The sequence below is a fragment of the Phaethon aethereus genome (genome assembly GCF_964289735.1).
Source record: "Phaethon aethereus genome assembly, chromosome: 3".
NCBI lineage: Eukaryota > Metazoa > Chordata > Aves > Phaethontiformes > Phaethontidae > Phaethon > Phaethon aethereus.
The window spans coordinates 2,001,607-2,024,207 of record NC_138576.1 but is presented as its reverse complement, the minus strand read 5'-3'; the positions used below and the strand labels follow the sequence as shown (position 1 = coordinate 2,024,207).

General features: G+C 40.3%; 1 protein-coding gene across 2 annotated transcripts in view; it reads right to left on the bottom strand.

Moving 5' to 3' along the window:
• Positions 1 to 22,601, bottom strand: part of FZD3 (frizzled class receptor 3) — a gene marked incomplete at both ends in the record, with an annotated part of 58,406 nt that overhangs the window by 3,357 nt on the left and 32,448 nt on the right. The gene's annotated exons all lie outside the window — the stretch shown is intronic.

Below are 22,601 nucleotides of genomic sequence, written 5' to 3'. Positions count from 1 at the left end.
TGCTGTGAGGTCCTGGCCTTTATTGGTATTTCTGGTCTTTCATTTATGCCTTGAATAATTGTGAAATATTTTCTAGTCTACAAATGATAAAGACTCATTTCTTTGATGGAATTAACCTATATAAAAGCAGGTGTTACATTTGCTGATGGGAAAAAGCCCAACAAAATGGTTCATGGGAAAAAGCCCAATGAAATGCTCCGTGGGATGTGGAATGCTGATCCTTTATTCCTTACCCTTCAGTGGAGGGTCATACCCATAGTGTCCCTCCCTCAAGAACTCAAGGCATTGGCAAGGTACAACTGCTTAATTCTTACTGGTCCAGCAAAACTCCTTCCTCTCCCCAGTTGTTCAAAGGGATCATCTGAATTTGAAAAAGCTCACCACATCTATTTTTTCAAACGTTTTGATATGCAAAGGGTTCGTTTGGAAAAGGCGCAGAGCAGACACAAAGATATTATTTCCAGGAAGGTCTGTAAGGTAGTCTTAAAACAAACAAGCATCCAGGGGCTCTTGAATCGATAACCCAACTCAAACACTGAACCTTCAAGGACAGAGAACTTCAAGTGCAAGCCTGAAATATACCACCATCTTCTTACAAGAAGGCTGTAGAGGAGAGGAACTAACTTACTCTGGTGTAATGAAGTCTTCTGTAAGCATTTCTGCGACACTGTGACCATGGAAGATACATCCACTAGCTGTTAAATGAGTTGGGGTACAGGCAGAGGTTCTCTGCTTTTTGTCACAGCTGAGAAAGAGTTGGTCAGAAAACCTAAATGAGGAATCAGTCGAAATACTCAGAGTCAGCAACCAGGGAAGACAATAAAACTGCCCGCAGCAGGGCTGAGTCTGAAGGAACGGGCCTGCAAAACACCTTGAAAAATGGTATCGTAACAGGGGATGAGGGCTATGAACAGAGATGGCTCAACAAAGGAGGAGAACGGATAGTCTTGTAAGCAGAGAAAGAAAATGAAGACAACCAGGGACCAAGAGAGAATGTGAACGATAAGCAGATGATGTGAAAGGATGGGAGACGTGATGGCAAGAGCAGAAGGCAGACCAGAAGGGAGGGAAGAAGATCCTATAGCTGGGGACTCCTTGGTAAGGACTGGCAGGCCTTTAAACCAGAGTGGATCCAGAGCAGAAGGGTCTTCTGCCCGAGAGGAGCATGGCTAAAAGCAGCAACGTGAGGCAGAAAAGGAACTTGAGAGGCAAGGGGAAGATGTCAGTGACCGTCTCATATCGTGACGCGTGACAGTACGAGGTTCCCACTAGAATTGGCTTTAGGATGTGTAAAGCTAAGGCTGGGAAAGATGTTTAAACAAGTGGAAATTCGAATGATATTCCATTAAATTCTCCTGATCCGAACAGAAATAAAGTAGGTACATAATAGGATAAAAAAGATCCACAGATGGCTCAAGGATTAGTACCTGGCAGGAAGGTTTGGGGCTGCTGAATAGTGGAGAGACGCTCATGAAATTAGGTCTCTTTCCAACAAGGAGTACTTGCAGCAACAGCTTTGAGACTGATGGCGACACAAAAAAACCCCAACATTATACTTAGGAAAGCAAGCTGGATATCTACCGGCCTGTTTAAAGCAGAAGAAAATATCAAACAAGCTGCTTCAAGTCAGGGTAACATTGCTCTGTACGGTAAGAGGGAGACTGAAACACTTGGTACAGTTCTGGGAATTCAGTTTGAGCTCATCTTCCTGAAAAGCAGAGGTGTAGAGAAAGGAGGAGAGGGAACAGCCAGCCTATTTTGCAAGAAGCTTGTCTGGCCTATAAAGACTCAAAGGTGTGACAAAAATAAATGCTACAGAATATGAAATATCTAAACACTGAAATGTGGGAAAAAAGCACCTAGGAGTATTTAAGATAAGCAATAGGAAAGAAATATGGCTGCATCAGCCCTGAAGAAGTGCCATCCTTACAGGAGCAAGATTTCAGAATAGCTTTCAAACAAGAATTGTGGGGACAGGCATCAGTTAAGGCTGAGTGTTACCAGTTTACAGAAGCTGTTAACAGTGAGAGTCAGAGCTCCTCTCTGATCCTATGAGGCTATATGAATGTAGAAACACGTATACAATCTCCTAAAAGAACATCAAGAATCATTTTTTTTTCCCCAAACTGAAAATCTGAATTCAGTGTAGTCACTGTGTTAAGACAGTTTGCCAGAAATAGCCCCATTTCCAACTATATAACGCTGAGGGGAAGCACAGCTTCTACACAGACCACTGAAAATACAGCAATCATTGTTTTAATACTTTGTATAATTACACATTTTTTAATAATATCACTGTTGTAGATGGAAAATGAGAACTTAAGAGTCTTGTCCAAAATCAGACAGCACAGCTGTGGCAGGCTGTCTGATGACAAGAATTCAGGACCATCGATACTGGTCCTCAGTAACTACATGCCCATCTTTCAATTACATGTAGAAACATAATGAGCATTATTATAAGAATTTTCTTAGAGCTCATCTTCATATGAAGCGGGATCAAGGCTCTCCCCACGTCAGCTCTTTCCTCAGCACTGCTTAGCATGCTTCCCATCAATCTCTGCTCCAGGAAAAACACCGGTGTTGAAGGACTTTGACAACGCTATGGACCTTCCCACGCTTGCAACCGTTTAACTATGCAAAACGCGTCTGAAGGCTTTCTAGGTGGCTTTGTAGTCAACCTGTGAAATCCCACTCAAGAAAAAAAAAATTAACAATTACCCAATAAAAAATTATCCAACAATATTAAGCTCTCAAAAATTAACCTTATTATCTCATTTCATAATGTGCAAATGTGGTATTAAGTGGAATAAACGGTGAAATTCATTGTTTCTTAATGAAGGTAATATTCAGGTAAATTTTTATATTTACATATAATGCTTGTCCGCTGGGCCAAGTCTCCCCTGGCATAACTACCGGCCCAAAGGGAATTTAATTTTGATTCTTGCATTAGGAATAAAACAACAGTTCTAGTGCTAGAGCTCTCAATTGCTCACTGTACTACAGGACGTCTTTATTTTATTGACTGAGTCATACTGCTTTATGTTAGAGCCAACAGAAATCAGGTACCGTGAACCATACTATTGCCTATACGGAATATCTGACAAATCCCTATTTCACAAAGTAAATTATATTATTCCCATGAAGATATTCTATTAAATCATTTGATATCAAAACTTCTAGCTCAACATATTCACGCTGGGTGTTACAAGTAATTCCAAGCAAAAATTAAAATAAATATATACAACAAATTCCTTCAGGAGAAAGGAAGAACATCCTACTGATTGGCAAAGCAAGTTATTAAACATCGTTACAGACATTTCTTGAAGATAAGCTTCTTTGCACAAAGGAAGAATTCAAGTAGTAACACATTTGAGACTCACTTATCATTAATACTAAAGTGACTGCACCTGTTTTACACAACATATATCTGCAGATTATGAGACATTTATAACAATTAACACAGGAAAAATAAAACTTGAAATTACTATTCCAGGCTTATAAAACTGAAAATACCAGGTGTTTAAACCCAAAACCTCCAAGCCCATTTCCCAGAAGCATGACACTCACGTATCTCCAAGCCTGAAACGCTGCCATTTTCTTTCATTAGGATAGAGAACAGGTTTCAGAGTTTTTAAAAGTAGTAAAACTATGCAAAAGCTCACTTGTGTTCACCCTCAAAACTTAAATCCAGGAGATTTTAACTTTTGCTGTGCTGCACGGCTCTTTAGGAAGGGTAAAAAATACAACTTACAATAGCGAATGTTTGCAGACTTTGATGCGGTTAGATATTCACAATACATGAAATTATAATTTGACCTGGGACATCCAAACTTCACACACCACTTTACTCAAATGCAAAACATTTTCCAAAAGCATCTGCTAATGCGATCTGCTTTGCCACACAACCACAGCATTGATAGTTCTAGAAATAAGGGTCCCTATTTATAGTAAATCCCCACTGACAGCAAATATAATGTTAAAACTGTTTCAGTAGCACTTCTGCTATTTTAAAACCATTTTTTATATACCCTCAGCTTCCAAATCTCAGCTTGCCTATTAATATTGATGCTTCCTGCTGAGAAAATCCAGGTAACTGGGACTACTGAGGCACATACGGATCGGCTGAAGCATCAACACAAGCAATTCTGGCACTACAAAATCACTTGCGCTTCTTTTTCTCAATGAAATCATTGTGCAGGACCCAAATTCTTACAGAAGTACCCAACTCCAACACATGAAACCTCAACAATTTTCGGGGGGGGCATACTCTGACAAAAAGCTGCTGCAGTGACACTGTCCGCACTTCTAAAATAATCAGCATCTATTCTTTACAACTCGTCTCAGTTGAACGACTGAAAGAGGAGACACAACACTTCACTGAATTCCAGACTTGAAGGCCATTTGACATCCACGGGTGTAATCGCCTTTGAAGACGACAGTGAAAACTGGACAAGATCCCCAGTTTCTATGTATCTTCTTGGAGAGAAAAGATCACGCAGGGAATATATAATGCAGTCCTAGATGCTGTAGAAGACCGTCTTCCCACGCCTGCAGAGATTATAATTTTCTCCTCTTCTCCAGCCTGTTAGCTCAGCTTTGTTTGATTCTTTGTAGAAAGCCTTTGAGGCAAGAGAGAAGTCATCCAAACTTTGGGTATAAGAGAAATGAAAAATGGGCAGAGGGATTAAGCAACAAATGAGACGCTCGGGTCTCTGATGCCGTCCATGCTTATGTAATAAGGTCACTTGGTGCATTTTCCATCCATTTTAAAGATTCAAAACATAAGCAAATATGAGCTTAAACAAATGCAAACTTCTTTACGCACTAATTGGGTCTATGCAACTCCTTAAAAGTGAGGATATTGGAAATATCTAAAGAAACGGTATGTATTTATTGTTCTTTCTAATAGAAATATTTCAACTTCGAGTGAAAAACAGTTGCAATTTTAAAACTACTAAAATCGAAGCGTGACGAAATATGCAATTTGGAAATTGATGGATGGCAAGAACACGAAGACAAGTTTTTCTTTTAAAATTGTATTCTTGGAGAAATCTTGCTCCAATAAGAAGTTTTGAATGAAAATGTGGCAGTTCTTTTATGAGGAGAACAACAAAATGGGTAAACTTACACCACTGATACTGTTTAATACAAATATTGAAGTTGATTTAAGAAACATCTCTGAAGGCTAAACTATTGACAGAACTGAAAGGAGGAAAAGAAACTGAAATGCAGTTACTAAGAATTTAAAATGTGTTTTCATCTCTTGTTTTTCTACAAAACCCTTCACAGCTGCTGACTTATGCTGAGCTCCATATAACTACACACAATACTGTAATAACAAGGATTAAAAATCATTCATGTGAACTCTCTATGCAGAATTTCCTCTTCTTTTATAGAATTACAATGCAAGCAAAGCACTGCTAATAGTTATTATGTTGTAATTTACTCAGGAGATAGACTGTTAAACATAATAAAAAGCACAGTCTCAGCAGCACAAAAAAAAAGAGCGTAAGAAATGCAAACTGTTGTTGTTTGTGCTTTGGTAAGTGCATGCTATGTAGCTTCTGAAGCTACAATTAAAGACATAAGAGTATTTTAGGAAGGTATGTTGAAGGCGTTCTTTGTTACTTTTTTGGGCTACAACACGTTACTGATTTACTGTGAAAATTTTCGTATAGTAACACGCTACATCCCTCTACCCATCCTGCAGAGGTGTGGGACATCCTGATGCCCTCCCCCAGTGGTGTAAATACGGAAGAAGCTTTGGATATTCAGCTTTCAAAGCAGGGATGAAAAGGGGTACTTGATCACAAAACACCCTCTGCAACTGCAGCACCATCCAGCTCATCCTAGTTGTCTATTTTAGGACTTCAATGTTAACCACAGCTTATACATTATGGTAATTTCCCTTGAAATTAGTTCTGTATGAGCACTAACTTCAGCTGTCGGTTCTGTTCTGCAAGTAATCCAAGTTGTGAGATGCTAATAAAAAGTCCCAACGTACATCTAAAAATAGAGGGTGAACACTGTTTCAGCTATAAAATAACAGCTCTCAAATGCTATTACGTTTTTGGCACGGATGGAGAAGCATGAATCCATTAGAAAAGCGACCCCGTTAATATTAGAGATCGAGTTCTACTGCAGATGCAGCCAATGAGGGAAAAAACCCTCTTAAAACCAGAACTACAGTTTAGGCCTGCTACACTCACGTTATCAGCTGAAACAATAACTGTGAACATCTACTAAGTAATTTAATTCAGTCATTTCTTCTGTTTCCCACTTGGCACCCTTGACAGATCCTTCCTTACGTCCGGTAACCTCAGCGCTCCCCTCGTCATCATGTGCGAAAGGCTTTCAAAATCCCTCTTATATATTGGCAAGCCACTGACTCAAGTCTGGAGACACCGCAGATCTCCTCTGGGCCTTAAAAAACTGTGATAACACCCTTCTTTCTAGATAAAAGCTTGTCTTACAAGCACGCTGGTCTGCTCTGAACATCAGGAGCTGCCTTTCCATGAGGGCAGTGTCAAGGAAACGGAGACCAGAAGGCTGCCGGTGGCGATGGCCTTCAAGACGAGAACCTCTCCGAGAGGAAAGATAATACTGGTGGCGAGTCTCCATTTTCCTTCATACCTGATCGCTTTCCCGGAGATGCAAGAGGGGCTCGACCACTCAAGCAACATGAGAACTTGGCAATTTGGCAAAGCTGGCATGAATCAGTCAGCATCGTCTTGAGCGCCATTGCACACTGAGTGGAGCTGCCGCAACGGCAGATGCGATCGAAAAGCCTTGACAGGCTTCATGCGGACGCCCGTGCGAATGCTAGATTGCGCGGATCTAAGTCCCTGAACTGGATTTGTCTTGCTGCGCAGCTCTAGGCCTTCAGAGGCATTCAGCTGACACGAGAAAATAAGCAACGAGATGTCGGCGCAGGGGCTTGGGTCGCGTGCTCTACGCTCCGCGCTACTCTGTTCAGACACGTCTCGCAAGCAGCACGGGCACCGATGTTTCGGCTAGCGAAGACCAGCAAACAAGTTCTGTCAGATACAAAGATTGCATATGCGATAGCGAGATTTCTATAACCCGTTTTTTTGCTCCCATCTGCTGGGTTGGTGTAGCAGCTGGGGTGGTACAGATCATCAAACAGAAAAGTACCTTCCTTGGTGAATACAAAAAGACATTAGTTTGATTGCATTGTTTCCCTACTGAAACACACAGTGGCAGGTGTTCAGAAAGGAGGTTAAAAACATCAATTTTAGCATTCCTCCAGGGAAAAACAACGCTTCTTTGTAGGCACACTGTTAATTTAAGATGCTTATATAACTAATTTCTGAATATTTTCCCCTTCTGCCCCTGAACGATCAATCACAGTTGCTTTTTAGTGACAGAGACCAGTGGCCTCTTCCCACTAAAATGTATGAAACGGCAAATTAATGAGCTTGCTGCATATGTGAAGTGAAAGCACAAACACAGCACCTGTCCCCCTCCTTTGGGGCACGGTTCCACAATAACACTGATCATTTGATATTTCCCTAAGGATAAAAAGCAATGAAATTCAAATTAACCCATCCTTTTGTTGAAAATATGAGAAGTGGGGGAAAGACCAAAGGGAATCTGATCCAAGAGTCTCACTTTCATAACAATTTCCATCACTGTCATTGCTTTGAGACTTCGAATATTATACTCACACTGCTCATTTCCCAGTAAAATGCAGTAGCACTTATTACTGTAAAATAAAATTATTTTTCCAAGTTATTAAAGTCCTGCAACTTGCTTGTTTTACTCTTATCCACAAGCAAATCCATGCCACCATTCTGGCTACTAGGCTGCAGAAGCTGAAAAACTGAGAAACTAAAAGCACCTGAGAGAAAGGTAATGGCTAACCTGACTTGGCCCTCATTTAAGAATCAGAATCAGGGAATCGTAGAATGGTTTGGGTTGGAAAGGACCTTAAAGGTCATCTAGTTCCAAACCCCCTGCCATGGGCAGGGACATCTTCAACTAGATCAGGTTGCTCAAAGCCCCGTCCAGCCTGACCTTGAACACTTCCAGGGACGGGGCATCCACAACTTCTCTGGGCAACCTGTACCAGTGTCTCACCAGCCTCATAGTGAAGAATTTCTTCCTTATATTTAACGTAAATTTACCCTCCTTCAGTTTAAAGACATTACCCCTTGTCCTATCACTACATGCCCTTGTGAAAAGAGCTAAGGGCAAAGCCAATACATAGTTCAGGAGCTTCAGAATAGCTCAAGTCTGTGTGAAACTGTCTCAACAGGATCAGGAGACTTCCCTCCATCCAACAGAAACAAAAGGAAACTTCTACAGCTCTAAATACCAAAAGCCACATGGCTCACGAGATACCCGGACTGTCCCAAGCAGAATAAATACGACCATTCAGACCACGGGATTTCTGAAGGCGCAGCTCTGCACTGCCACGTGAGAACACGGATGCTTTTCATTTCTTGCTCTCAGTTGCACTCTCCTCAGCTGCAGGAGCATGAAAGCACCATGCATTAACTTTGCCCATTGGCTCACATGAAAACAATTAAATTGTTAGAACAATTATGAAAAAGCATTAGTAACTATTCTCCAGACTTACTTAATAACTACCAGGTTGCAATATACCCAGAGTGGAAATGATGGCAAAGTGATCAGCCTGTGCAAGACCTGGAGCAGTAACACATAGCTTTGAAACCTAACACAAGCTAAAAATAAATAAATAAGACACTGTAATAAAAGCTTACAAAATTACCATCTTAATGGGATACAGGTTATTCTGGAGGAAGCTTATTCACCACAGAAGTTAAGTGTTAGCCCAGGCACTGCAGATCCATATCACCATGCCGAATTCATCTGCAATACATTTTTTTCCAAGAATTTAATCTAAGTGCCTAAAAATTACATCTTCGTGAAAACTGCCTCTACGGAACATTAAAAATGCAACGAATTATATTTTAGAAGAACTGCTGTTGAGTTTCTCGGGCATGTCATGTGAAAGAAATATATGGGAAAGAAATCACTCAGTTCATAGAAGAACTACACTGGTGTTCACCAGAAGTCATACCTTGTCTGCATGGTGCCAGGGGAATGCACTGGAATCTGATCATCTGCTGTAAAAATAGCTTGAATAAAGAATAACACGGCAAAGAGTGGCCTCTGACAAGGTAATGCTGCAGGGTTTTCCTCATCCATCTCCTTCCTGAAAAGGGATCCCAGAGGACAACTAAAAAGGTCCTGACTCATGACTAGAGTCTAATAACTCACCTCCAACGCTTTTGCCCTTCAGGCCCTGCAGTTAGTCACAGTGTCAGTAACCAGCAATCATCAAGAAGTTCGATGCTAGCTGCTCTTGCGTTCATGGGATGGGAACGCAGAAGACTACAGCTTCAGTGATCGTCGTACAGATATCTCGCAACAACCTTAGGACAGGCTGATTCTGCAGCTTCAGGAGATTACTTCTGGGAGAACACCCCGTTTACCAAGGGAAAGCTGAATCTCAATGAAGGTATCGGGATGTCTGGTAGTTTGTGGCTTTATCTTGAAGCATTCAATCATGGCAACTAATTTTTTAAGTGCTAGCTAGCCATGGTTTGTAATTAGCAAGATTGCTCAAGCACCTGCCTTCTGTTTTACCATTAGAAGGACCTGCTGTCATGAGTCTTTTAGCACTAATGCCAGGCATTAAGCATGGGAAAAGCAAGTCTGCTTGAGCGTGCTACCCATGAGAGACTTGAACTTCTCTTTCCTTTTCCTGCGGACATGTACAAGCTGAAGTGGAGTGTCCTCTGCAGAGAGAAAAAAGTAAACAAGTCCCCACCCACCACACAGTTGTCTTCCCCAGCACAGTTTACCTTTCCTCTTGTCACTGGAATAAAAGAATCCTATCACAATTCCCGAACATATTCCTCACTTCAGACCATTTCAGCCCCTCTCCCAAATACCGCCTTTCGGATGAGCTGTAACTGTCTGACCTAACAGATCCAAGGACCCATAAACTCTTTTTTTCCCTTACAGACCTGTGACTAATGCACGGATTAAAATGACAGAGTGTCACTTCAAGTCAAGGCATGACTCACCCGAAGGTGTCCAGCACAAAGGACAAAAGAAACCCAATCTACTACAATTTCTCTTACTTAAATCCCAGTGCTCACAAAAAAAAAGTCATGCAGTTGTCCTTAGCCCCGCTGTGGAACCAGACAGCATCACTGTAGTATTCTGTCTTTGTGCAAACAGGGATCGCAGTTGGCGTGGGCTAAAATGGGTCAATAAACTTACAGCTGAAAAAAAAGTTTTATCAGCAAATGCTTCTTTACTGGCACCCACAACAAATTGCTTGATATACCTATCTTTCACAGAGATTAAGACAAGATTAAAGAGATGTCCACCTGAATTACTGGCAAATCTGTCAAATCAGGGATAGTGAGGGGTTGCTGCAGTAGGTTGCACTTGGCAGATTTGTCCCACGGCCAGAAAGGTTGGAAGCTCCCTGTTGCTATTCAGAAAAAACAGCATTTTTTTTTTTGTGAAAGAATAGCACTTCATTGGGAATTAAACAATAAGTCAGGGAAAAAAACCCACACTAATGAATCAGAAAATCTGATTTCTGTCAACCCTGCTGCTAAAAATATACTTGGACTAAAATCTATGCAGCCTTAATATCTATTTTGGCAGTCGATATTCTTTCTTGAATTTATTAAATTCTTGCAAGACAAAATTTAGCAAGCTTACTACAATCCAGGCTTGGAATATATCCCCATTAATGAGCTCCCACTACTTGAGCGAAGAGACTTGGCATTAAGAACACGAAAGAAAAGAAACATTCTCGGTGAAGTCAAGTCCTCCACTACGGCAGCCAGCAACAGCACACAAGCCTGTCCAGTTATCCAGCTTTATCCTGAAAGCATGAGTTCCCCCCTTCAAATCCTCAGGTAATTGTCTAATTTCCAACTAAAGTTTATTCATGGCCACGTTATCATTCTGCCAGCACCGCCATTTGACTTCAACAGCTCTTTTTTAAATGTCCGTTATGTATTTCTAAAATTGCAACTGTGTCCCTTCTTACTCCTCTTTGGCAAGGCTACGTACGCTCTTAGACCCTCCTGCCCCAAGGACAAGCTCTAACAGAACCTTATTCCTGGCACCTTTTCATTACTTTTCATTTATTTTTGTTTTCTTCTTATAGTCTTTCTCGCAAGTAATGTAAGATGCAAGTAATAGCCAAACCACAGCTTAAAGCACAAGTACAGAACTTGGGGGAGAAGAACCAAATAGCTATTTTAGCAAACATGGTATTTATAAAATATTTCTTAGTCTCCACAGACAGAAAAACTATGTTCATTAGTCTAAAGGCCTTCTTTTTCAAGTTATGGTGTGAGCAGAATAATATTAATGATAATTTACATTATTTGACTTCTAAAAATCAGTTCAGCCGAACCTTTGAAACATAACTTGGTGTTGGGGCTATTACATCTATTGAGAAAATTTTACAAAGCAATACTGAATGCTGTATTTTGTAAGGGTGACTGAACAGTGGAACAGGTTGCCAAGAGATGTTGTGGAGTCTCCGTCCATGGAGGTATTCAAAACTCGGCTGGAGGCGGCCGTGAGCCACGTGCTCTAGGTGTGACCCCACTTCGAGCAGGGGCTTAACTAGAGGATCTCCACAGGTCCCTTCCACCCTCAGCTATTCTCAAATACATGCAAGATGAAGAGTTATCAATGCCATATTTCTACTTAAAACTCCTCTCGGTTGTCTCTCAAAATAACCGCTTCAGGACTAGAGATGAATTTTTTTTCACATATTAAAATGGGGCTGTTAAACCTACGTTAAACCTAATAATGCATTTCTTGAAAGACAAGTCCCAAACTTCAAACATGAGGAGCAACATAGTCTGCTCAAAACATTATAAACCTGATCTGTGAATGTTCTGCACCTGGAAGACGACACAGCTCATCAGTTTTGATATTGCTTATCAGCTTTGATACTCATCAGTTTATGATACTGCTGCTCAAGTTTTGTGTTCATATTTTGACTCTTTCATGGTGAAAATGAGAAATAGGCACTGGTCTTAGCTTTTCTGAGCATAAACAGATATTTTAACATAATTCAGCATTAAAGATTAGACATAATGACTTCAGAAACTCAATTAATAAGAAAAAATACATAAACAAAACCAAGAAAATAAACTGTTAATGGAAAACATGTGAATAACCCAGCTCCTTAGATAACTCAAATATAGTCTTTTTTCTGTATAAGAAGATTCTTATTTATATTAAAAAAAAAGGTATTTTTATGTTCCTCAACTGAATTTTGAAGCTGCACCTGATTCTTGAGTGGGATCGGCTCATGTGGAAAGCAAACCTTCATACATGTTGGGAAGAGATACTGTACTCTCTGCATTTACTTTTCTAGGAAAGAGTAATTTTCTGTTAAGAAAAAAGAACTAATAGAAGGATGATGCTGGGGAGCACTGTTTGAATATGAATAATGTAAAGGAAAAATCAAACTTGAAACGTGCAAGTATTTGTTACATTTTCATGCTGTATAGCCCACCCATATCTAAGCTAAGCAGATGTTTACCAAGATCAAGGCACATACAGAACAAGTCCAAGAGAACTGGACCAGTCCTAAAGGTGAACTTAGTTCATATATCTCATTATATTCCATCATTAGGATAGATCTATTATTTTTAAGCATAGTCTTTACTTAGTAATACTGATTTCAGGTCTAGAAACAAATTCTTTTAACGGAGAGAGTAAACAACTTTCTGTATTTGTGTATTTACAGACTGTATTCTGAACTGCTTTATGTTACACCACTAAGCAAATCTCTCAAAACACTCACCGCGGGAGTTGGTTGCCCAGTTGTGCCCCGTGGCATTATAGATTACGGGGACTGCAATCACAATTTCCTGAAAAGCCAAAGCTTTCAGAAGAAAAGCTATTGTCAGCAGTATAACTGTCAGAGATGCTTAGTCCTGAGACCAACGACATTCAAATCTAAGTACCCTTCCAGGACTGAAGTTTTAAAATTTTTTTTAAAATACTAACGATACTCTGGAATCACTAGGAATAAATGCGCCAAAGTGCAGTATCTCTGGAATTTATTGTACCTTGTGTTTCTGTGCTGACAGGGCATGTCGTTCAGTAGTCAAGGAACGCTACAGAGAGCACATCAAAAACCACCTTACTGAAATTCACTCAGATGCAGAATATTCAGACTTACAAGCACCGAGGTTCAGCATTTGCTGAGGTTTTGGCAGATATCTACAGTTAACACCCCATTAAAGATTTTCTCTTTGCAAGCTGGTCTACAGCTATTTTGACGTGACTGTCCAGCATCTCAAAGCAACTCTGAAACCCAGTGAAAGACTCATAATGGTTACATGAATGCCTTGCTATTCAGAACTTTCAAATGCAAATTATAGGCAATTTCCTTTAATTTATTAAAATTAAAAGTTAAATCTTTTTTTAGGTGACTGATTTCTTAACACATGTACTGCAACATTCAATTCTGACAGTTAAGAGTGACTGGTGCTTCAAAACTAGAGAAATCAGACCTCCTAATTTATTTTTTGTTGCCATTTTAATAGCAATTAAAAGAGTCAGTAGCAAAAGAGAGCTTCCTTAATAATGAGACTTAAAGGCTGTTCTAGTTATAAAACATGCTTATTAAAAAGAGAATGGAGTGAAACTGAGAACTCAAAAATAGCAAGAGCTCACCTCCTCTGGCAAGTCACTCCCAGCAAAATACTGAATAAAAAGAAAGAAAAAAAAGAAAATGACCTTGAGGAGTCATACTTGGGTACAAGTACAAATCAACCTGTCTGAAGATAATGGTTGAGAAATCAACAGTCCCCTTTGTCTCTAGCTCAGTCAATCCAATTAAAAAAACAGTCAGAAACGAGTGATGTGAATGAAACGGTTGCTTTCACTCAATATGTTAATTGACTGGAAATTGCAGACATGCCAAGGTGAGATGAGAGAATACATTGCATCCTATGTAGGATTTACCCAAGTCCTGGAGGTGCAAGGAGACAGGACTGGTATTACTAATGCTGAAAAGGAGGATTCTGAGAAAATGACTTGAGTATGTTCTTCTCCTTGAATATATTCTTTTTCCTAAGCATCTAAACCAGGAGACATTAACTGAATCACTGCTAGGAAATAGTGTAATACTGCGATTAATGTTGTTCTGAGCCGACATTACTTTTGTTTTTGAAAGAAGCCTAACTCATGATTCAGATTTCCTCAGTCTCTTCTGAGTAAACAGCAATATGGAAACTTCGGTTTTAGCTCAACCTCTTTTTTTTTTTTTTAAAGATGGAATAATTACATTCAACAGGAAACAATTCCTTAGGGCAGATTTAAACAAATCCATTACCTCTTCTAAGAGGAATTCTAAACAATAACTAATGAAAAAGAGGGGGGAGAAGAAATCTAGATTTATAGACATCTCTAAATATATTCTCTTTATGCCCGTGCCACACACAAACAGTGCTAAGACATTTCTTAACAAAGCCTCTTTTCTGTATCCAGCTTAGTGCACTCCCCCGCATGTTTCTGAAGACTCTCTGTAACACAGATGGTAAACCAGCTGAGACGTTTTGTATTTAAAAAAATAGTGGCAAAACCCCTGATTAGCAGAGAAAATGGCAAAAACTGGAAAATGTCGTATTTTGCAGCCAATAAAAATGGGGAAACTCCATCTCAACTTAATCAGCACCCCAAAACACAGGCTCTACGTCTCGACAATTACTTCTTGCCACTGTTTTTGGCAGGATGTTTGCAAGCCCCATCTTTTCTCCTCTTTGGTCCGCGTGTGCAATTGTTCTAAAGCACTTGTGCATGAAAATAAAGCCTGTGTCAACAGGGGTTACTCCTCACCCACAATGCAGCCATGGGAAAAGACAGTCTGCTACAAGAGCGTTTCTTAAGCTCATGCAAGTCAACTTTGCCATCACAAAATTTAAAACCTCTACAGTAAATTAAATATCAAGAATTTGGAGGGGCAAAAGTACTGTAAAACCCAAATACAAATACAACTTATGAAGTAAGCTTTTTTCTTTGTTTTTCTTCTCTTCTTTGGAGTCATGGGGGAGAAATGAAGAGATGTAGCTGCAAAACCTGGTAGATGTAGCTGGAACTTACAGCTTCTTGTCTCGGTGCCTCTCTTGCTTCTGCCCATTTTATGTAAAAGTAGGCACTATGAGATCTAATATTCATCAGAGTGAAGTAACAGCAGAGCAGATGATTAAACACTCCCATACTCTTGGCTCCCAGCCTACCATTACTTTACCACCATAGTCGCTTTTCAGTTGGCACCTGTTCATAAAGAAAGCTTCCCCGTGTTGAGCAGTTCTGCGAGACGGCTACGCGTAGTCTCTGCTTTCAGTAACGTTCCTGCGGTGTTTATTCAGGGCACCAGGCATAAAATAAAGGAAGGACAAAGCCATGCCAAGGGGGAATGAAAAACACTTGAAAATGTTCCCCCTACCCGTCACGTGGGCAACCTTTAAAAAGGATGCAAAACAAAGTGGTTTATAGTCGTTAGTGACCCACGCTAGCCTGAAATGAAGAGATTTTTGTCGCCACGGTGTTAATTTTGAGACATCTAAAATGACCTTGAAAATTTACAGTAAAAAAAATTAGCTGTGAGTGGATCAGAAAGTACATTTGTGAAAATGGGAAATGAAAACTGACAAATTCTTGAGCCAAAACCATTGGCAGGTGACAGAAATTAATCCTAATAATAAAATCAATTTCTCCAACGTTACCTGTGGAATAATGCATTAAAATAATCTGTAATGTGGTATAATTTCAATATTAACAGAAATATATTAGCGAGCTTGTAGTTTGTTTTCCTTTGTGCCTGTACTAGATACATATAACCGCCACCGACAGACGAGAGGTACTATTAACAAAACATTCTTTCCATTGACGCTTCTGGTATCTCAGGCAACCACAGTTAATCCTCTCTTCTCCATCCACCACCAGCAATGAACAGAAGTGAGTGGGCGAGAACCCCCACCTTCAGTAAAAACCCGTTGGACGTTATTAGACAGCAAGACTGGGGCCTCGTCTTGGAGTGAAATAGGTAGAGCAGAGAGGAAAAAAAATCGCCTAGATTGACTGTGTATTTTTGCTGCCGATCGGAGTGATACTCAGTATTACATCATCTTACAGCATTGCTCTTAATAATGAAGTCCTTAAAAATACGGAGGCAGTTTTAATTTTTTGGAGAGTTGAGAGGCTTGAGAGGTGCGGCCGTACAAACCTCATGAGGTTCCACAAGGCCAAGTGCAAGCTCTTGCACATGGGTCAGGGCAACCCCAAGCACAAATATGGGCTGGGGATGAAGGGATGGAGAGCAGCCCCATGGAGAAGGACTTGGGGGTCCTGGTGGGTGAAAAGCTGGACACGAGCCGGCAACGTGCGCTCGCAGCCCAGAAGCCACCCGTGTCCTGGGCTGCCCCCAAAGCCGCGTGGCCAGCAGGGCGAGGGAGGGGATTCTGCCCCTCTGCCCCACTCTGGGCAGACCCCCCTGCAGTGCTGCGTCCAGCTCTGGAGCCCTCGGCACAGGAGAGACATGGACCTGCTGGAGCGGGGCCAGAGGAGGCCCCAGCGATGCTCCGAGGGCTGGAACAGCTCTGCTGGGAGGACAGGCTGGGAGAGCTGGGGGGGCTCAGCCTGGAGCAGAGAAGGCTCCGGGGAGACCTCAGTGCAGCTGCCAGGGCTTGGAGGGCGCCTACAAGAAAGCTGAAGTGGGACTTTTTACAAGGGTACATAGTGATAGGACAAGGAAGGAGAGTAAATTTATTTTAGATATAAGGAAGAAATTCTTTACTGAGGGTGGTGAAACACTGGCCCAGGTGGCCCAGAGAAGTTGTGGATGCCCCATCCCTGGAAGTGTTCACTCCAGGTTGGACGAGGCTTTGAGCAACCTGGTGTAGTGGAAGGTCACCCTGCCCATGGCAGGGGGTTTGGAACTGGATGATCTTTAAGGTCCCTTCCAGCCCAAACTATTCTATGATTCTATGATGAAAGCGAAGATGACAAGGAAAATAGAAATGATTTAAAGAAAAATTATCTGTCCATGGGATTTACAAATGCAAGCCTATGTCCTTCCAGGTACTGTGGTCTTAGGTGCTTATTTATGTCCTTTCTTCAAAAATGAACAAAAGACATGTTACTGAGTTTTCTTTCTGGAATGACTGCTATCCAAGCCAAGAGTGGCCAGGATCTAGAAAGTGTGTATAAAAGGTGTTGAGGGATATTCTGATTTTTGAAGGGGACAGATTGCAAAAATGCCAACCTCTCCTATCCCTTCCCCCCAAAATTTCCCCCAAAATTTTGTAGCCAAAATTCCTAACATAAAAATATCCAATCAGAACAAATGTGACCTCTTCAAACAGGTAATAAATTAAGTCAGGGTACAGTTCATCTGAGTGTCCAATGGATCACTATAAAAATGCCCATTTCTCTGCTGCAGCTAGAAAAGAAGGCTAGTATGCTTGGCTCAGATGGAGACATCCAAAATTAGATAAATGAATGCTGCTCTCAGTAGCTGTTCTTGATTTTCACATTGTTTTCATTCTAATATATGCCCATTATTTAATCTCTGAAATTCCACTGGTTTATATGAGGTCAAGTTCAAAGCTAACAAAACAGATGATACAGTGAGGAAGACACTGCACAGGCACAGTGCCGTACGTTGCTAAGTCGGTTATAAACAGACTCCATAGCTGGATCCATACATTTCAATGCCTTCCATGTCTAAATGTGCTCGTCACCTTTTTTACTTCTGGTTCTGGGCTTAGGAATCTACCTGGAGTACATTACAACAATGACTGAGCAAGACTGGATGGATATTCAGCATCCAGCACAAAACAGAGTTGCTAATGAAAAATAAGAGAGTTTCCAATACAAAATCAGGGTTTGCAACTTGTTCTAAACTCACCCTGCTATCAGGTCTTCCCCATCAACAGTAAATCAAATGTGCTATCCACATCTGCTTCCATTCCTCTAAGTAATATTGGAAAGATAAGCAGGGAGCACCATCTTCGCTCTTAGCAAGTTAGCACTAAGGTCTTTTAATCCAGTGGAGCCACAGGAGTAGGGAAATGATCAACATTAGGTGACAAGCAAAGATAATTCATCCTGCTTAGTTTCATTTCTCAAGGACTCCCACCAGGGTAGCATCTATCTTTGAAACAGTTTATTTTTCTTTTTTTCTCTTCAATATCTAAATTAGATGTCTCTTGCATCAGCACAGTGCCTAGGCTAGTCCTGAGGCATTTGTGAAAACTGTGGAGAGTCTATCTGGATTTAAGAGAAATTAATCTTAACTCAGAACCTTCTTTACTTTGCAGGAAATCTGATTTTGTGGTTCAGCCCACAACCTTTTCAGACCTAAACTAGCTTACACACTCCAATTATGGGACTAAAAAACAGAGGTAAAAGCTTTTAACACCATACTTTCCATCCCAAGAAAGCAGACACGTTTCCTTATCTTGGGAAGATGACAATTACCACTTTCTTCCACCTTTGAATGTTTCCAACTTGATGCAGCCCTTTCCGTTTCTCTGGGCTAGAAAAGCTGTATAGACCATTTGAACTCCTACTTTTCATAAGAGGAATGTGCATTACAGCCAACTTTGGAGACAGACTTTGCTGAGTAACTGTTTAACTTTGTGGCCAAATTCATCCCAGTTTTAAGACATATTTTCATAAACTGGGGCAGGTCACTGTGTCCCAGTTTGATTGCCTTTGTAATTTCCAAGAGGAACAAAACTCTGACACTCTCCTTGTAAAGAACAAAACACTGTGGTGCCTGAAGGACAAGAATATGTAACAGCAGCTAAACGTACTTAATTTTTTTTTTTCCTTTTACCCTAATTTTTACCTTACATCAGATATTTCTGAGGTTAGATGCCCGACAGAAAGGAACTTACAGCTTTTGTGGCAAGAGGAATTCAAAACCTGACTGGACACGGTCTGACCCTGCTTGAGCAGGAGGGTTGGACTAGATGATTTCCAGAGGTCCCGTCAACCTGAGCAATGCTGTGCTTCTGTTGAGTGACTGACCAAAATTTTATCCCGGTCCACCATTTCATCTGAGTTAGTTCCCAGAGCATGACATGCTCCATCAACATACAAGGTCGAAATTGGAAAGTAAGAGAGGAAAGAGACAAACTTTGAAAGCTAACCATTGGCTCAGGACTGCAGACTAAAAAGCCAAGCCAGTATCAAGAACTTAAGAATGGTAAAATTACTAGAGAGGTGACGATGATGATGGCCACACTGAACAGCAACAGGAGCATGCAGAATCTTATTTCCCCAAATGTCCCTCCTTAAGCCCAACTTTGCAAAATCCAACTCTCTGTTCCAAGGTTCTGCCCTCTGAACAACAATATGATATTGGTAGAACCACCACTCTTACAAACAGAAGCAGAAGGAGGAGCAGCAAAACACGTATTTTCAACCGTAGCAAAAGAGATGACTAGATGTGATTATTTTATTATTAGATTGTGTCACGCTTCCCTGCTTTCTTCCCTTCATTTCTGCGTTTTACCTTGACGTAAAATTGCACTATACCCTCATAAAAAAGATTATATATGAGATAAAAGTCTGACCTGAAGAACATGTAATGCACACAGCCCAGATAAAGTGCTATGGTTTTGATGGGGGTATCAGGTTCTATAGCTAGTGAAAATTAATTTCATTTTCCACTGCAGGAACTCCTCCTGCACAGACACATTAATCCATTTTTTGAGGCCAAGCATGAATTCATTTTTTAAGGCAATGAGAGAAAAAGTGGGATACCAACATAAAATGCAGCTCCTCATTTGAATATTAATGTGCTGAAAGTATATTACAAAGGCATTGTTCCTCCCTCCAGAGAAAGAAAAATGTCCTGACCTCGGTGAAAAGGAGGAGGATGGGTTAAGACATTTTTAGGTTGCTGTGAGCAGATATTTTACAGAGAAGCAATACTGACTGGAAAGATTACATCGCTGCAATTACTGCAAATAGTCCTAGCATCAGAAACAATAAAAATAATTATTTGTGGTAACACCTTAGTCAATTTGCCATTATTCTTATTGAAAGAAGGTTGCTTTAATATAGCAACCTTGATATTTTTAACTAAATTAAGAGATTTGTCCAGGTTGATAAAAAACACAGCTCCCCGAGTTGCCTGTTTAAGCTGACATCCACAAAAACAATGCATTTCCCCTGCAGTGGGGACAGTGCAACTAAATTTCTTAATCATATTAGACAGATTGTATATACAGCAAACAAACCTCACCTCTCAATATAATAGCTGTTTTTTTCTTACTAAATGCGACTCAAGGAAACAATATTCACTCCCCTCAACTTTTGACGGCTCATCTTGGAGCTCCTCTGAGCCCTCACAGCCACGGTACCAGAGGGGTGACTGCTGCCTGTTTTACCTGCTGTTGCTGCCCAGGCAACCGATTAAAGTTTATTAACTTTTTGCACCACGCCACATTTTTGCCCTGCACTTACTCCTCAAAGAGGGGAAATACTGGGATATTGATTTCCTGTCTGTGTGGCAAAAAAGTTCTTATTTCACAAAGAAAGCAACAGATGCCTCCCAGACCTAACAAATAACCATAACAACACATAGCGAAGGCAACCCAGGAAACATCCAGGTGGCCAGAAATCAAGATCGAAGCATGAAGGTATCTTGCTGCTTCCTCCATTTTGGGAGTATGTAGCCCTTTAGGTAGCAAAAGAAACATGATGTCTATTTTTCATTTGACCACCAGCTGCAGAGGCCCTCTTCTGTTTAGCACTAGCCAGGAGAATCTCCAGCAAATTATTAAGCCCACGGTACCTCCTGCATGAAGCAGTGACACGGGAGGGAGGCTTGTCGCAGCTGCATACTCCAACTCCCCCGTCAGCAATTTTCCAGGAGAGTTCCTGTGGCATCATCGTCTGATGGTAAAGATGATGTAGCGGTTGAACGGACTTCAGATTTGCTGGTGTTGAAAAAAGTGTGCTTATGCAAATTCCAACTGCCACAACTCTGTGTAAGTTTTGCGCATAAAACCTTATGTCCACTGTGAAAGCAACTACAGCTTTCAATTTGGGATAGTCTAAACTCAGAAACTGATATTCAAATATTTGAAGTTAAGTTAAATAACATCCAGGCTTAGAAAAAATATGGTCTCATTTTGCAAGTGAGTCATACTCTCCGCAAAGCTTTAAATTTCCCCCCAATTTAATAATATATTTACTAGCATGATCTAAGGATAAAATTATTTTTCCCCAAAGCTTTGGAAATCTGTTTCAATTATAAGTTTGGATATTTTAATTAGGGATGCATGTTTAGTTTAAGAGAAAAAATTGGATGAGTTAGAAGAAAAAACCTTCTAATACTCCCTAGGGTCTATGGGTCCTTCAACCCAATTTGATGTGAATGAAACCATTATTGTTCTTTTGACCCCCACTGAGCCATTATGTTAACGGTTTTCTAGAGATCTGAGTAGCATTTTACTACATGTTTTCGTTATTTCACTAGCCAGGATTTTAGCCCTCAGACATCAGAAGTTTCAAGGTTTAAAATAGCTTTTGTTCAACATTCTGAGAAAGCAATATCCTTTTCATTTTACAGATTCTCAGACAAATTTTAGATTGGCATATGGTGGGTATTTGAAATTAACTGAGAGAAAGTGGCATGTCCCTCTTTTTCTTTCTTTTTAAGCATCAGTCAATTTAACATATTAAAACCTGCAGCAATGAAGACTCAATCAAGCAAATGAAACTGAACACACCCATTGACAGATATTTCCTGCCATAAAAAATGCTCACACATTGGAGGGAAGAGTCACACCCTAATAAAATCTAACAGAAAAAGCAATAAAAAGGATTAAAATGTAATAAAAGGATTATTATCAAGCTATATTGACTAAGCCAAACCTTTAAGTGATATTTTGTTGCATTAAAATTTGAGCTTTGATGATCCAGCTGGTGTTTTAACTGCTTTAGAGCCAAAATACTAACTTTTTTTTATACCCCTGTGTGTGCAGCTACGTAATAGATGCTTGCTGTACAACCTTCTTGAAATAAGGTTGCTTTCAAATAAGTTGCAGAAAATATTTATGCAATACCATTCCAAAACCAATTTGCCACGTTGGCTCCAAAAGGAAAATAGGCTTCAAGTAATTTATGCTTACAATACTTTCTTTGCAACTGCACCAGCGTAATGAAGTAAACAGTGGACAGTTTGATATCTAGTGCTCTTAGAGGTATCTGTTCCTGTGATAACTCAGTTACACAAATTGAGCAGGTAAGTGTAATTTTCTTGAAAAAAACCCCCAAAACTGATGAGCTGTAAGCTCTGGTTTTCTTCAGATGACACTTGAAGTAAGATTTTATATAGACGTTTCTGACACGTGCATAGACTGCTCTAAAATGAGCACAAAACCTCTAGGCTAAACAAAGAAACACAACTGTTGCAGATGAACAACAAAAACTAGAAAAAGCAGTAATCAGGCTGATGACAACTCAGTTTAAATGTCAAAATTCCTTCAGAGCAAAACTTCTAAGACATCTCTAATAACCAAAAATAA